Source organism: Topomyia yanbarensis, chromosome 2 (assembly GCF_030247195.1).
Source record: "Topomyia yanbarensis strain Yona2022 chromosome 2, ASM3024719v1, whole genome shotgun sequence".
Classification (NCBI taxonomy): Eukaryota; Metazoa; Arthropoda; class Insecta; order Diptera; family Culicidae; genus Topomyia; species Topomyia yanbarensis.
In genome coordinates this window covers 430,558,898-430,572,156 of record NC_080671.1, presented here as the reverse complement: position 1 = coordinate 430,572,156, position 13,259 = coordinate 430,558,898, and positions in this window count along the sequence as shown.

Below are 13,259 nucleotides of genomic sequence, written 5' to 3'. Positions count from 1 at the left end.
GAGAGAACATCTCAGACTCAGCTGTCGTATGCGTAAAGTGGGGTGCATGGGCGGTTGCGTTTGACCTGCCGGGCGGCGAGCTTGAGAATGAACGGCTGCGATGTTTTCCGATGGCAATGGTACCAAACAACCACAGGCACAGCTAGATGTGATTCTATACACTATAGAATTGAACGAAGCCATTGGGAAAGAGTTGAATGGGGGAATGAGAGACTGGTAGTGGTGTGATTCAATTCACTGAAGGGTGATGTTCAATGTTTGTATGAATGAATTGAGAGTAAAAGTGTGATTTAATTCACTTGAACACGAGAGAAAGGAAGGCGTTTTGTCGAGCCAGTGTGGCCAAAACTGTCGGATGAGCAATAATGTGATTAAATTCACTATATTAGAGAATGAAAGTATGAAGCGAAACAGAAACGTGATTAAATTCACTGTCGGAAAACAAATTGAACGAATGTTGCACAAAGCACATGTGATTAAATTCACTGTAATAAAGTTCTAAATAAAAAAAAATGCCTACCAGTTGAGAACCGGCCAAATGTTGGGAGAGGTTTTATATAAAACTGAAACATAAAAAAAAATCTTCCTATAGGCAAAAATGGAACATGCTGAAGAAGCAATAGTCCAGTCTGTATCGTTTTTTAGTCCTGCGTCGTACAACTTACCGCAGTTTAAGTTTGCACACCTGCCATCATCGGAGGTCAGAAATGCTTGGATCGGCTGGATTCGATGGTTTGAGAATGTGATGGTCGCGACCAACATAACAGACGGTAGAAATCGCAAGGCACCACTTCTTGCGATGGGCGGTATTGAGCTACAAGGAGTGTTCTATGGAATACCTGGAGCAGATGTTGACGGTCTGGATGGAAGTGATCCATACGTTATTGCCAAATGTAAGCTCACAGAACACTTCTCCCCTAAACAACACGAAAGTTTCGAAAGGTTTCAGTTTTGGACAATGACAATGGATAAAGACGAAACAATTGAAAAATTCTTGCTGAGAATCCAACTGAAAGCAGAGAAATGTACTTTTGGTAGCAATGAATATGAATGCCGTCAAATTGCTGTGATTGACAAGGTCATACAAAATGCTCCCGAAGATCTTCGTCGGAAACTATTGGAGAAGGAACAACTAAAACTTGATGATGTATCAAAACTCATCAATGCCCACCAATCAATCAAACATCAAGCGTCTCAAATGACTTCTCGACCGAATTCGGTTGACGTAAATCGTCTGATTGTCAAGAAATCAGGAATTCCATTCTACAAAGATACTGGGATACCTGCATTCAAAGCAAGATGTTCACGCTGCGGTAGACTACAACATCAGGAACGGGAAAAATGTCCTGCAGTGGATAAAATTTGTCATCGATGCCGGCGAATTGGCCATTTCCAAATGATGTGTAAAGCTAAAGTGGAAAAAGAAGTAAGTTTGACGGTAGTGCATTTAATTTCCAGTGATTTTAATTTAGATTTTTCATTAGCCAACGAGAGGGTATAAGCGGACACATTCACCGCAAAGAGTAGGTCATACGAAAAGATACAAATATGTACGACATGTTGACTCGCGCGAGGAAAATAGAGACATAAAGGAGGAAGAACTATCAGTGTATAAGATCGCCGACGAAGATGATGAATATATCTCTTGTCGCGTAGGGGGGGTTGACATAGAGATGCTAATCGATTCTGGCTCAACTTACAACCTCATCGATGACACCACGTGGGAACTTCTAAAACTCAAAGAAATAGAATTTAATTCTCAAAGATTTGATTCCTCCAAACGATTTCTTGCATATGGTCGAGTACCACTGAAGCTCCTCACAGTGTTTGACGCAAAACTCGAAATCAGGGATGGATCCGACGTAATAGTGACAAATACAACCTTTTATGTAATAAAAGGAGGTCAGCAGTCATTGTTGGGAAAGATCACAGCACGAAAATTAGGATTGCTTCGGGTTGGATTACCGAGTACTATAATGGATGGTGTGAATCGTATTGAAGGGACAAAAGCTTTCCCTAAAATAAAAGATTTCAAGTTGGTTCTTCCTATAGATCGAACCGTGCCTCCTGTCATCCAACCACTGCGGCGGTGCCCAATTCCGATTCTTGAACAGGTTAAGATAAAACTGGACGAGCTGCTAGCAATGGGCATTATTGAGCGAGTAACTAAACCAACGTCCTGGGTATCTCCTTTGGTACCTATATTGAAAGATAATGGTGACCTGAGATTGTGTGTAGACATGCGACGCGCGAACCAGGCGATCCAAAGGTTAAACCATCCCCTACCTGTATTTGAAGATATGGTTGCAAAGTTTAGAGGAGCAAAATACTTTACCACGTTGGACATTCAACAAGCCTTTCATCAAGTTGAACTCGCCGAAGAAAGTAGGGACATCACCACATTCATAACGAACTGGGGATTGTTTCGTTATACACGTCTTCTATTCGGAGTTAATTATGCACCAGAGTTTTTCCAAAATCTCATGGAAAGCATACTTGCTGAATGTAAGAACACGGTAGTGTTCATCGATGATATTTTCATCTGGGGCTCTTCAGAAACAGAACACGATGAAGCAATCAGGAAGACACTGTCTGTATTGGCCTGTCATGGGTTGTTGCTTAACATTAACAAGTGTAAATTCAAAAGGCAAGAGACCGAATTTCTCGGCCATAAGCTGTCAAAAGACGGAGTTCTTCCTTCGGAGTCAAAAGTAAATTCTTTACTGCAGTGCCGTGCCCCACGGAACAAAGAAGAGTTGCGCAGTTTTTTGGGCCTGGTTACTTATGTTTCTCGATTTCTTCCGGATCTTGCAACCCTAAGTCATCCGCTAAGAGAGCTGTTGAAGGGCTCGATTCAGTTCTGTTGGCTTTCGGAACATCAACAGTCATTCGAGTCACTTAAAAAGCAACTAGGACGTATTGATCATCTTGGATATTATGATCCTAAAGATCACACTCTCCTGGTAACAGATGCCTCAGGAGTCGGCCTCGGGGCCGTATTGGTACAAATTCACCAGAACAGAGCTCGTATAATAAGTTACGCATCACGCAGTTTATCGGCGACAGAACAACGCTACCCTCCGATAGAAAAAGAAGCACTCGCTATTGTGTGGGGAGTTGAACGGTTTAAAATATATCTATTGGGAATCTCGTTTATTCTTGAAACTGACCACCGCCCTTTAGAAGTACTATTTACGGCAAAGTCTCGTCCGACAGCGCGTATCGAGCGTTGGATGCTGCGACTGCAAGCCTTCAGATTTAAAGTTGTCTACAGAAAAGGGTCGTCTAATATTGCTGACACTCTCTCACGCCTTGCGTCCCACGTAAATGACCCTTCCTGGCAAGAGGATTCTGAGGTGTATATCCGAAGGACTGCTGCTAATGCCTTAGAAATACTGCAACATGAGCCACCGAGCTCTGATTTCGACAAGGATACCGAAGTTGCTATTCGGGCTATTCAAGAAACTGCGGCGATTGATATAACAGAGGTAATTGAAGCAACCAAGACTGACGGACAATTACAAGCTGTATCGCTATCTATCATGGAAGAAGATTGGACTTCGAGTGAGGTCAAGCAATATTTTCCATTTCGAAGTGAACTTTCATTTGCTAACGGCTTGGTCATGCGAGGATCAAAATTGGTAGTTCCGACGATTCTTAGGGAGAGAATGCTACTACTCGCCCATGAAGGACACCCTGGACAAACATGTATGAAGCGCCGCCTGAGAGATCGTTGTTGGTGGCCAAGTATGGACCAAGAGGTAGTCAAACTCTGCGAGAAATGTGAAGGATGTCGTCTTGTTCAAATGCCTGATCCCCCGGAGCCTATGGCACGCAGACCCCTACCAGACAACCCATGGATTGACATCGCGATTGATTTTCTTGGACCATTGCCAACCGGAGAGTATATTTTGGTTATTGTAGATTATTTTAGCAGACATGTCGATTTGGAAATCATGACGATTATAACAGCCAAAGAAACAATCAAACGTTTGACAAAAATCTTTGGATTTTGGGGTGTACCACGAACAATCACACTAGATAATGGGAAGCAATTCGTGGCTACTGAATTTGAAGATTTCTGCAAAGTTAAGGGAATACATTTGAACCACACAACGCCATACTGGCCACAAGCCAACGGAGAAGTAGAGCGTCAAAATCGATCATTGCTAAAACGTTTAAAAATCGCGAACGCTCTCTACCCAAGTAACCACGACGCTTCAAATGATGTAAAGTTAACAGTCTTAAATGAGTCGTTCGCAGAATGCGATAAAATGCTTCATTGCTGTAAATGCAACACCAATGCTTTCATAAAGTGGAAAAGGGCGATTAAGCGACTGATGTAAGAGCTGTCAAAGAAAGCATTTATTTTACATTAGTAACGCTCTTATAAAGCTTTAGTCTGTTAAAAGCATTACTAGATGCTGCAATAATGTTTGTTTCGTTTTGACAGATCGATGTTATATAACACAACAAAAAGCTGATATAATGCCAAAATGAAAATAATTAAAATGGAAAAATGAACGTTTTCCCATTTTCCACTTCTTCTTATTAGTCAGATACAACATTACCATCACCACAAAATTCCAATTCCTTCAGATTTTTAAATTAATTTTATGGGATCCGAACCATGATCATCTGACATCAGCTTCATACGAGGTAGGCCGTTAGCACTCTTATCTGTGGAGGATAGTTGCCGATGGAATGATATTTGCAATATATGAATAACGTTTTACATTATATAGCCTTTGTTAATGCAATGACACGTCGGTATAGAAGGAGAGGTGCAAACATTTGTCATTTTTTTGAGTAGATTAGTATTTATCGTGCGGCTCTCGGATCGCGAAATATAAACATCAACAAACGAAGCAGAGATCAGTTTTTAGTAGAGATTCCGAAACATACTTAATATTGACATCAAATTGTGCAGATGAAATTATGAGCATTTAGTGGTTTCTCTATGATATGCTTCATCTGAGTTGCAAATTATAGGAATGCATACTCGCGTTGTTTGATTTCATGTATTCCTCAACGGAGATAGGATTGGTCAAAAGCTATAGGCGGTGCAGTGCTCCGATATTTTTGCCCCATTCGTAGAAAATTGCCCGTTTGCCACACTACTCTCCATGTTGTTTCAGGTTGATATTTTTTGATTAGAACATTTTCTTCATAAACGTCAAATTATTTTAATGTTTCATAACTTTTAGTTCAAGCATTATATGCTTTTCAAGTGTAGCGCAGTAGAGCGTCAAAGCATTTGTAAATGCAATGCGATCAAACACTAAACCGTTGCTCTAAAGGTATGTATAATGCCTGTTACATTGCTCATAAGAGGCAATGTCTTGAAACATTTGGGATGTTGTGTTATGGCAGCACTGTTTTAAGAAAGTAGTTTTAGAGCAAATGAACATTATCGATGTTAAAATAATGCTTCAATATAATGCATGTGGTTATTTGGGTATGGCGACTGGAGATCGGAAATGGCACATTATCTGGAAATGTACAACAATACACCTCATTCAACTACTGGAAAATCTCCAAACGAACTGTTACAAAATCGGCGACTTCGATTCAAGTTTCCGGAGATAGACGATATATCGACAGCCATCTCATCATCAGAATACAGAGACAGGGATACTATCCAAAAGTCGTTGGGAAAGGAGAGAGAGGATGTCAAACGCAGATCCAAACCCAGTGAGATAACCATTGATGATGTAGTACTCATGCGTAATCTACATCCAACCAATAAGCTCTCAACCAACTTCTTAAAGGAGAAGTTCCTGGTTGTAGACCGAAATAGATCAAACGTACGAGTCCACTCGATGGATACAGGTAAATTGTACATCTATCACTGAACAGAAGATATGTAAACTCCTTATATTAATTTCTCCAGGCAAAGAGTATGACAGGAATGTTTCTCACTTGAAAAAGATTCCAGGTACAGCAGCTGAACACCGATGTAACGATACATCAGGCGCATCAGATACACAAAAAGAACCGGTGGTTCTTCGCCGCTCTGAGCGAATTCGTAAGCCACCTGTTTGCTTCGATTGATATCCTGTTCAAATGACAAATGACATTCTAATAATAAATAATTCTAATTTATAGATGAAGAGTTTTAATCGGTTATAATAATAAACAATTTTATTTATAGAAAGGGGGATGTGGTACCTATCACACAACGTAAGTATAGTAGTAGTATAGTGTACTCGTGATAGTATTAGTTGCCGTTAGAGGTTCAGCGGTACATCGGATGAACACTGAGACTCACTCTTAGATACACTGTAGCGTACATCGGTCATCACAGTAACTCAGTAACTGCAGATATGACGTTTTGAAAAAACGCTCAAGATATGTATGAGTAAAAACAAGCTTTAGAATTATTTCATCTCTTTGTTTCGAAATTCGCAGCGTTTGATAAACAAATCCAACGATCGACATACGGTTTGCTTTCAAAATATAATAGGAGTCATTTAAAGTGCTGCCTGTGGAAGCGGTTGCCAAAATTCTAGTGTTGAAATCATCATAAAGAGAGTGTTGCCGTTTTGCTGATTTTCACTCTTCGTCTCTTTCCCGGGCCCATATTATTGGCTCGAATCAAAACTCGTCGAAATGTCAATTGACGATAGGTTCATCCGGAGTGTTCATTTGTGTTTACATTTTACTAGCGTTGCCAATTTTATTTTGTGTCCACCACCCAATGTGGCTACGCCACATCGCTTTTGCGCGTGCTGTCCGACTTCGCTACCGCTCAGTCGGACTTAAACTAGGGATAGCCCCTATGTTTGAGTAAGCCGGGCAAACGAGTGGATCACAGATTCGCTTGCTTCCGACGGCGGGTCGGTGGCCACCTCGTCCTGCGGATCCTCAGCGGCTTTGCGCCGCTTCGGTTCCTAGGCCTCGGTTATGCGGCTAAGCCGCATCGAAATGGTACCCCTTAAACATTCTAACTTGAATCGGTTGTGTCACCGGAGCCGGAATACGAATTATAACCAGCCAGCATTCCGGCTGAGTTAAACTGGGAAGTTTAGTAAAATTTGATCTAGAAATAATTTTTTTTTGGCAACACTCCAGCACTGCGTTGATTTCACCACCTGGGCGCCAGGTTGACGATATGAAATGAACTTTGTTTACTTTCGACAAGTTTTGATTCGAGCCAACAACATCCAGCCCTCTTTCCCTATTCTCTTTGCGTTAGTATAGCAATGATCCCCGGTCGGGCCCATATTATTGGCTCGAATCAAAACTCGTCGAAATGTCAATTGACGATAGGTTCATCCGGAGTGTTCATTTGTGTTTACATTTTACTAGCGTTGCCAATTTTATTTTGTGTCCAGCACCCAATGTGGCTACGCCACATCGCTTTTGCGCGTGCTGTCCGACTTCGCTACCGCTCAGTCGGACTTAAACTAGGGATAGCCCCTATGTTTGAGTAAGCCGGGCAAACGAGTGGGTCACAGGTTCGCTTGCTTCCGACGGCGGGTCGGTGGACAACTCGCCCGGTGGATCCTCAGCGGCTTTGCGCCGCTTCGGTTCCTAGGCCTCGGTTATGCGGCTAAGCCGCATCGAAATGGTACCCCTTGAACATTCTAACTTGAATCGGTTGTCACAGGAGCTGGAATACGAATTAGAACCAGCCAGCATTCCGGCTGAACTTAACTGGGAAGTTTAGTAAAATTTAATCTGGAAATAAAAATTTTTTGGCAACGCTCCAGCACTCCGTTGATTTCACCACCTGGGCGCCAGGTTGACGATATGAAATGAACTTTGTTTACTTTCGACAAGTTTTGATTCGAGCCAACAACATCCAGCCTCCCCGGTCAGCGTGGCAAGCAGAAAATTAGCAAAAGTTATTGCGCACTTCCCATCACCAACCTGGACTCCGCACTTTCAAAGTGCGAGTGATCAAACTGCTACTGAAAACTGCGAGCTGTCAAAACACATGTACTTCAAGTGATAGAGATCGTACTTTCATAGACAGACCAGTCAAGCTAACCAGTCTATGATAAGAATTTAATAGAAAAATAGTAAGTGCGCATTGCGATTAGAATCCAGTTTTTAGTGCCACAAGCAATAACCCAGTGAGCAAATTTTCTGGCAGAGACCGCTCTGCTAGATTTCTGTAGGTCTTGGTTTGACAGCCCTGTTAGATTTCTGCGCGAGTTCGCTCTAGCTCAACTAACCCGACAGGATACGCGCAAAAATATGACAGGGCTGCCAAACCAAGACTTACAGAAATCTAGCAAAGCGGTCTCTGCCAGAAAATTTGCTCACTGGGGGGAAGCAAAGCGAAATTGATGCTGGCAGAGTTTCTGCGAGCATTTTGCGCGATGTGTGCGAGAATTCTGGCAACGAATTCGCTCAAATGCAACAACCGTTTCTGACAGAAGCGGTTAAACCAACCGGTGCTGCTCACTTTTATCCAGAATCCAGCCGGAAATGTACGGCCAAGATCTCTGCACGCTTCCTGCCACATCTTTGTCAGATGTTTTGCTCGATTCGTGCTAAATTCTACCAGGTAGGAATTGCCAGGATCTTTGCAGAGTTTATGTCCGAGTTATGCCAGGGTTTTACTCGGTTCCTGTCAAAATTTGCCAGAAAACGCAAGCGCAACCGAGTTCGCCCTAGCTCAACTAACCCGACAGGATACGCGCAGAAATCTGACATGGCTGCCAAACCAAGACTTAAGCGGACCCTACACGTGTAGAAATATTGTCAATAAATTGAATATTGATCAATATATTGATCGTGTAAGGGTATCTTTAAAATATTGATCATGTAGAAATCAAATGGGATTGACGTATTGAAGCAGTCTTGACAATATTTTTATTGACAATATTCCCGTCCCGTGTAGGGTCCGCTTTACAGAAATCTAGCAGAGCGGTCTCTGCCAGAAAATTTGCTCACTGGGGAGGTATATCCCAGTAAAGTTCAGCTGGAACTGAACTGGAATTCTAGCTGGTTACAGTTCGTATTACGATTCCAGTGACACAACCGCCCGGTCAAACTATTCGGAATTTGATTCGGAATCCTGAATAGAGTCAGTATGGATTCCAAATCAAATGCAACAACCGGTTCTGAGTCGGAATCGCCCAGTTAAACTCATTTCGGAACCGGTTTGGATTTCTGAATGGAGTCATTATGGATTCCAAACCAAATGCAACAACCGATTCCGACTCAATCGGATGAGTTCGACAGAATTGACAGCGGTTATTCCTCTACCCACCCTCTAAGAACGGTTGGTTTCAAAATTGTCCAATAAAGGACGTTCGTTGGACGTTGTCCAAATTGGTCCAACGAAAGTCCTTCATTGGACGATTTTGAAACCAACCGTCCTTAGAGGGCAGTCAAACTAGTCCGGAACCGGTTCGGACTGCCAGCATGAATTCCAGCTCAAATGCATCAACCGATAGAGTCGGAATCGGTTGTTTCCTTTGAGCAAGATTCCATACGGAATCCATACAGGATTTTGAACCGGTTCCGGAATGGATTCGACGGATAGTTGGGATAGGTTGGTGTGGCGGCGCTAGTGTTTATCGTTTATTAATTCAAATGTTTCTTTTTCACATTCACAGCTATTACTACTGACAAACTCAGCTTTATGCAGTGCAATATACAAAGTGTTGCCAAAAACAAAAACGAACGCAACGTGTACTGTTAGACAAAAACTATGCGGCCGCATTTTTAACGGAAACGTGGACTCAATCATCACTAGAATCCGGTATAATATATCCAGAAATAACAAATTTCTAAAATCTAGAAGTGTTAACTACGGAGGAAGCGCATTATATCTTAGACAAGATTTAGTCTATATTGTATTGGATACTCCTCAAGTATCTGATCATATACAATTAGTAATGATCAAACTAATTTGTTTAGATTTGGTTCTGATATCAGTCTATATTACTCCGCAGATTCCAAATAACATATTACACGCCGATCTAACTAGCATATGCCAACACTTAAGTCAATTTCCTAAAGTATTAATGGCAGGCGATTTCAACGCACATTCGTTGGTATGATGATTACCAAGATTTCAAAGGCGAAATTGTTCTGAACAGCATAAACAATAGTAGTATGATTCTTTTTAATGACCAATCAAAAACCTTTGTTCCAATTCAAGCTAACAGGCGAGCCACCGCGATAGATCTAACCCTTTGTACTGCTAATATTCATAGCTTCTTAAATTGGCAAACACTGGACAAAAGCATAGGCAGCCACCACCTATTAATAGAATTCACATTTGAAAACGATACTCAACTGACTGAACCACATTATATTTACAACCAAAAGAAAATTCGCGAAAAACTAGCCGAACTTACTCCAGAAGACCTAAACAAAATTATACCTGATTCCTCATTTGGTTTTCGTAAAAATTCATCTATTGTAAGCTGTACTAACTTTCTTGTCATTACGATCAAGGATAACAAAAGACGAAACTATGTAACGGCTTGCATTTTCATAGACTTATCGAATGCATTCAATGCAGTAAACTCTGATAAACTCATTGATATAATGCAAAACTACTTTTTCCCAGCAGAACTTACTTCGTGGGTTTGGCATTTTTTTAAAAAATAGGAAAATAATATTTTCCACAAAAACCAAAAAAATCGAAAAACATATAAGCAACGGTCTACCCCAGGGTGATGTGCTTTCCCCTTCCTTGTTTAATATCTATACGGCTAGCTTACACAAAAATGACGACTCCGACGTAATTCTCGTCCAATATGCAGACGACTTTGGCATCGTAGTGAGAGCAAAAAATTTGACCCTCTAAAATAATAAAACGCAAACAGTTGTAGATAACATCTGCCAAAGAATGAATGAACTAAACTTTGAAATCAACCCAAATAAAACAAAATTAATTCTATTCCCAAAATTCTGACAACATTTTAAACGTAAATATTGATAAGGGACCATTCATAAATTACGTAACGCAAAAATTGCCCAAAATTGACTCCCCCCTCCCCCTATGTAACAAATTGTCACAAATTTTTCCATCCCCCCCCTCCCCTGTTACGTAACTAATTCCAAGAAAAATTTTTTTTTCTTCGATGAAAACATGTTACGTAACGATCTAGTTAACACCCCCTCCCCCCTATGTCACAACTTGTCGTACCCCCTCCCCCCCCCCTAAAAGCGTTACGTAATTTATTAATGGTCCCTAATGTACCTATCGAAAACGTCCGATGTCACATGTACCTAGGCCTAACTCTAGATAAATACTTGAGCTTTGGAATTCACATAAAATATGTTAAAACCAAAATCGTTGATCGATTAAACATGATTAAAGTTATCAATAGCTTAAGATATGGCGCTCATCCACAGACCATGATTATTATCTACACTGAAAAAAATCCAAACGTTAATTCTATTTGCTTCAAACCGCTTAAAATTCATATGAAGAAGAAATGCTATTGTTATCACGCGCACACATACCTTCTATGTGTCAACTGTACAAACTATGTATGCACACACATAAGTTATATGTGCAGATTGTTATAGAATGGAGTTTTATGTGCCTAATAGTTATGAAATGTGAATGTAAAATTAATATTTCTTGTAAATACACACATTAGGTTAATGCGCCAGCAAATAGTGTTTATATGCCTCCATTAATTGCAAAAATCTATGTGTAAAATCAATAAGCATAACGCTTACTTTTTTTGAGTGTACAAGTCTATCTTTAGAAGTATAATGGAATACGGCTCGACAGTATTCAACAATAGCAAGAAAACAAACAAAAAAAAATAGAAACTATTAATAATACATGCTTGAGGAAAATAATACATATTTGAGCTGATTTCACCTTGCGTCCCTATAGCCATTAATTTACAGGATAGAAGAATAGATGTTTACCCCTCACTAGAAGCTATTACTTCATCTAAAAGAAATGCAAATCCTATGCAGCTAAAGCAAGCAGCCTTATGTGTCATGAACGGCAAATTTAAAAATAGGCCCAGCATATTTACTGATGCATCTGAAGATCAAGAAAACTGTGGTATAGGAATATATAATGAATATACGAAATCAAAATACTTCTATAAGTTACAAACTGAAACTAGTATAGCGACTGCCGAACTTATTGCAATTAGTGAAGCACTTAAAATTTTAGAACTTCAGGAAATAAGCTTTGCTGTTATTTATACGGATTCTAGAACCTCGTGTCAAATATTAAAAGAGGCTTTGATCTCTCATTCGGCACCTCAACTAATTGCGGAAATCATAAGCAGAGCGACGAATTGGAACACTAGTATTCAGTGGATACCGAGCCATGTTCAGATCTCAGGCAATGAGATAGCTGATCATTTAGCAAAACGGATTTTGACTGATACAGCAACCAAACCTAATCAAATATTAATTAAAGACGCTTTCTGGAAATTTAAAAACATTTTGATAAACAACAGTAATCACTGGTACCAAGAATATGCATAAGAAAAAGGAAAACATTTCTATGAATTTCAGGGAAAAATTGAGGCTGAGGCATGGTTCTTTAATAAACAATTAACAAACAAACAAACTAGATTACTGAATAGATTGTTATCTGGACATAACTTTTCTAATTATTGGAAGGCTAAGATGAAAATTGTACAAGACGAAAACTGTGACCTTTGCGGTGAATCAGAAACTAGCGACCATGTTATATTGCACTACCCAAAGTTCGGGCGAATCAGATCGAAATTTGCTTTTGATTGCAAATTTAGAAACTTGATTGAAATTTTCAAGACTAAGAACCTTGATTTATTCATAGAAATAACCGAGTTCCTAAAAGAGATAGATGTTGAGCTGTGAATAATGACGCGAAATCGATATAAACTGTAATGAAATACTTATAGGTTATTTCGGAATCATGTCATACCGAATAGTGAAACATCGAGTTGCAATATACGACTACACACGAAACTAGTAAAATAACAGGGCAATATAGTCATGGCAACTACGCCCTTAACATCTACTGTCAGCGACGGTAGTGAGAAATAAGAAGAAGAAGAGTTAATTTCTGCCTCAAACAAAAACGACATAAGAATCATCTCTGGCTTTCACTACTCGTCGCCACAAGCGCTGCGAGCAGACAGTTATCTCTAGAGCTCATTAGTAGCTGAATTCAGGCTAGTCACCCTAACCGTCATGAAGGAGAAATTCCCATCAGAGATGCCAGGTTTGCAGACAAGTCTGCAAATTCGCAGACTTTTAATATAAGCTGCAGATTTTTTCGATGACGCAGATATTTGCAGATTTTCTAGTTTGGTTGCAGATAT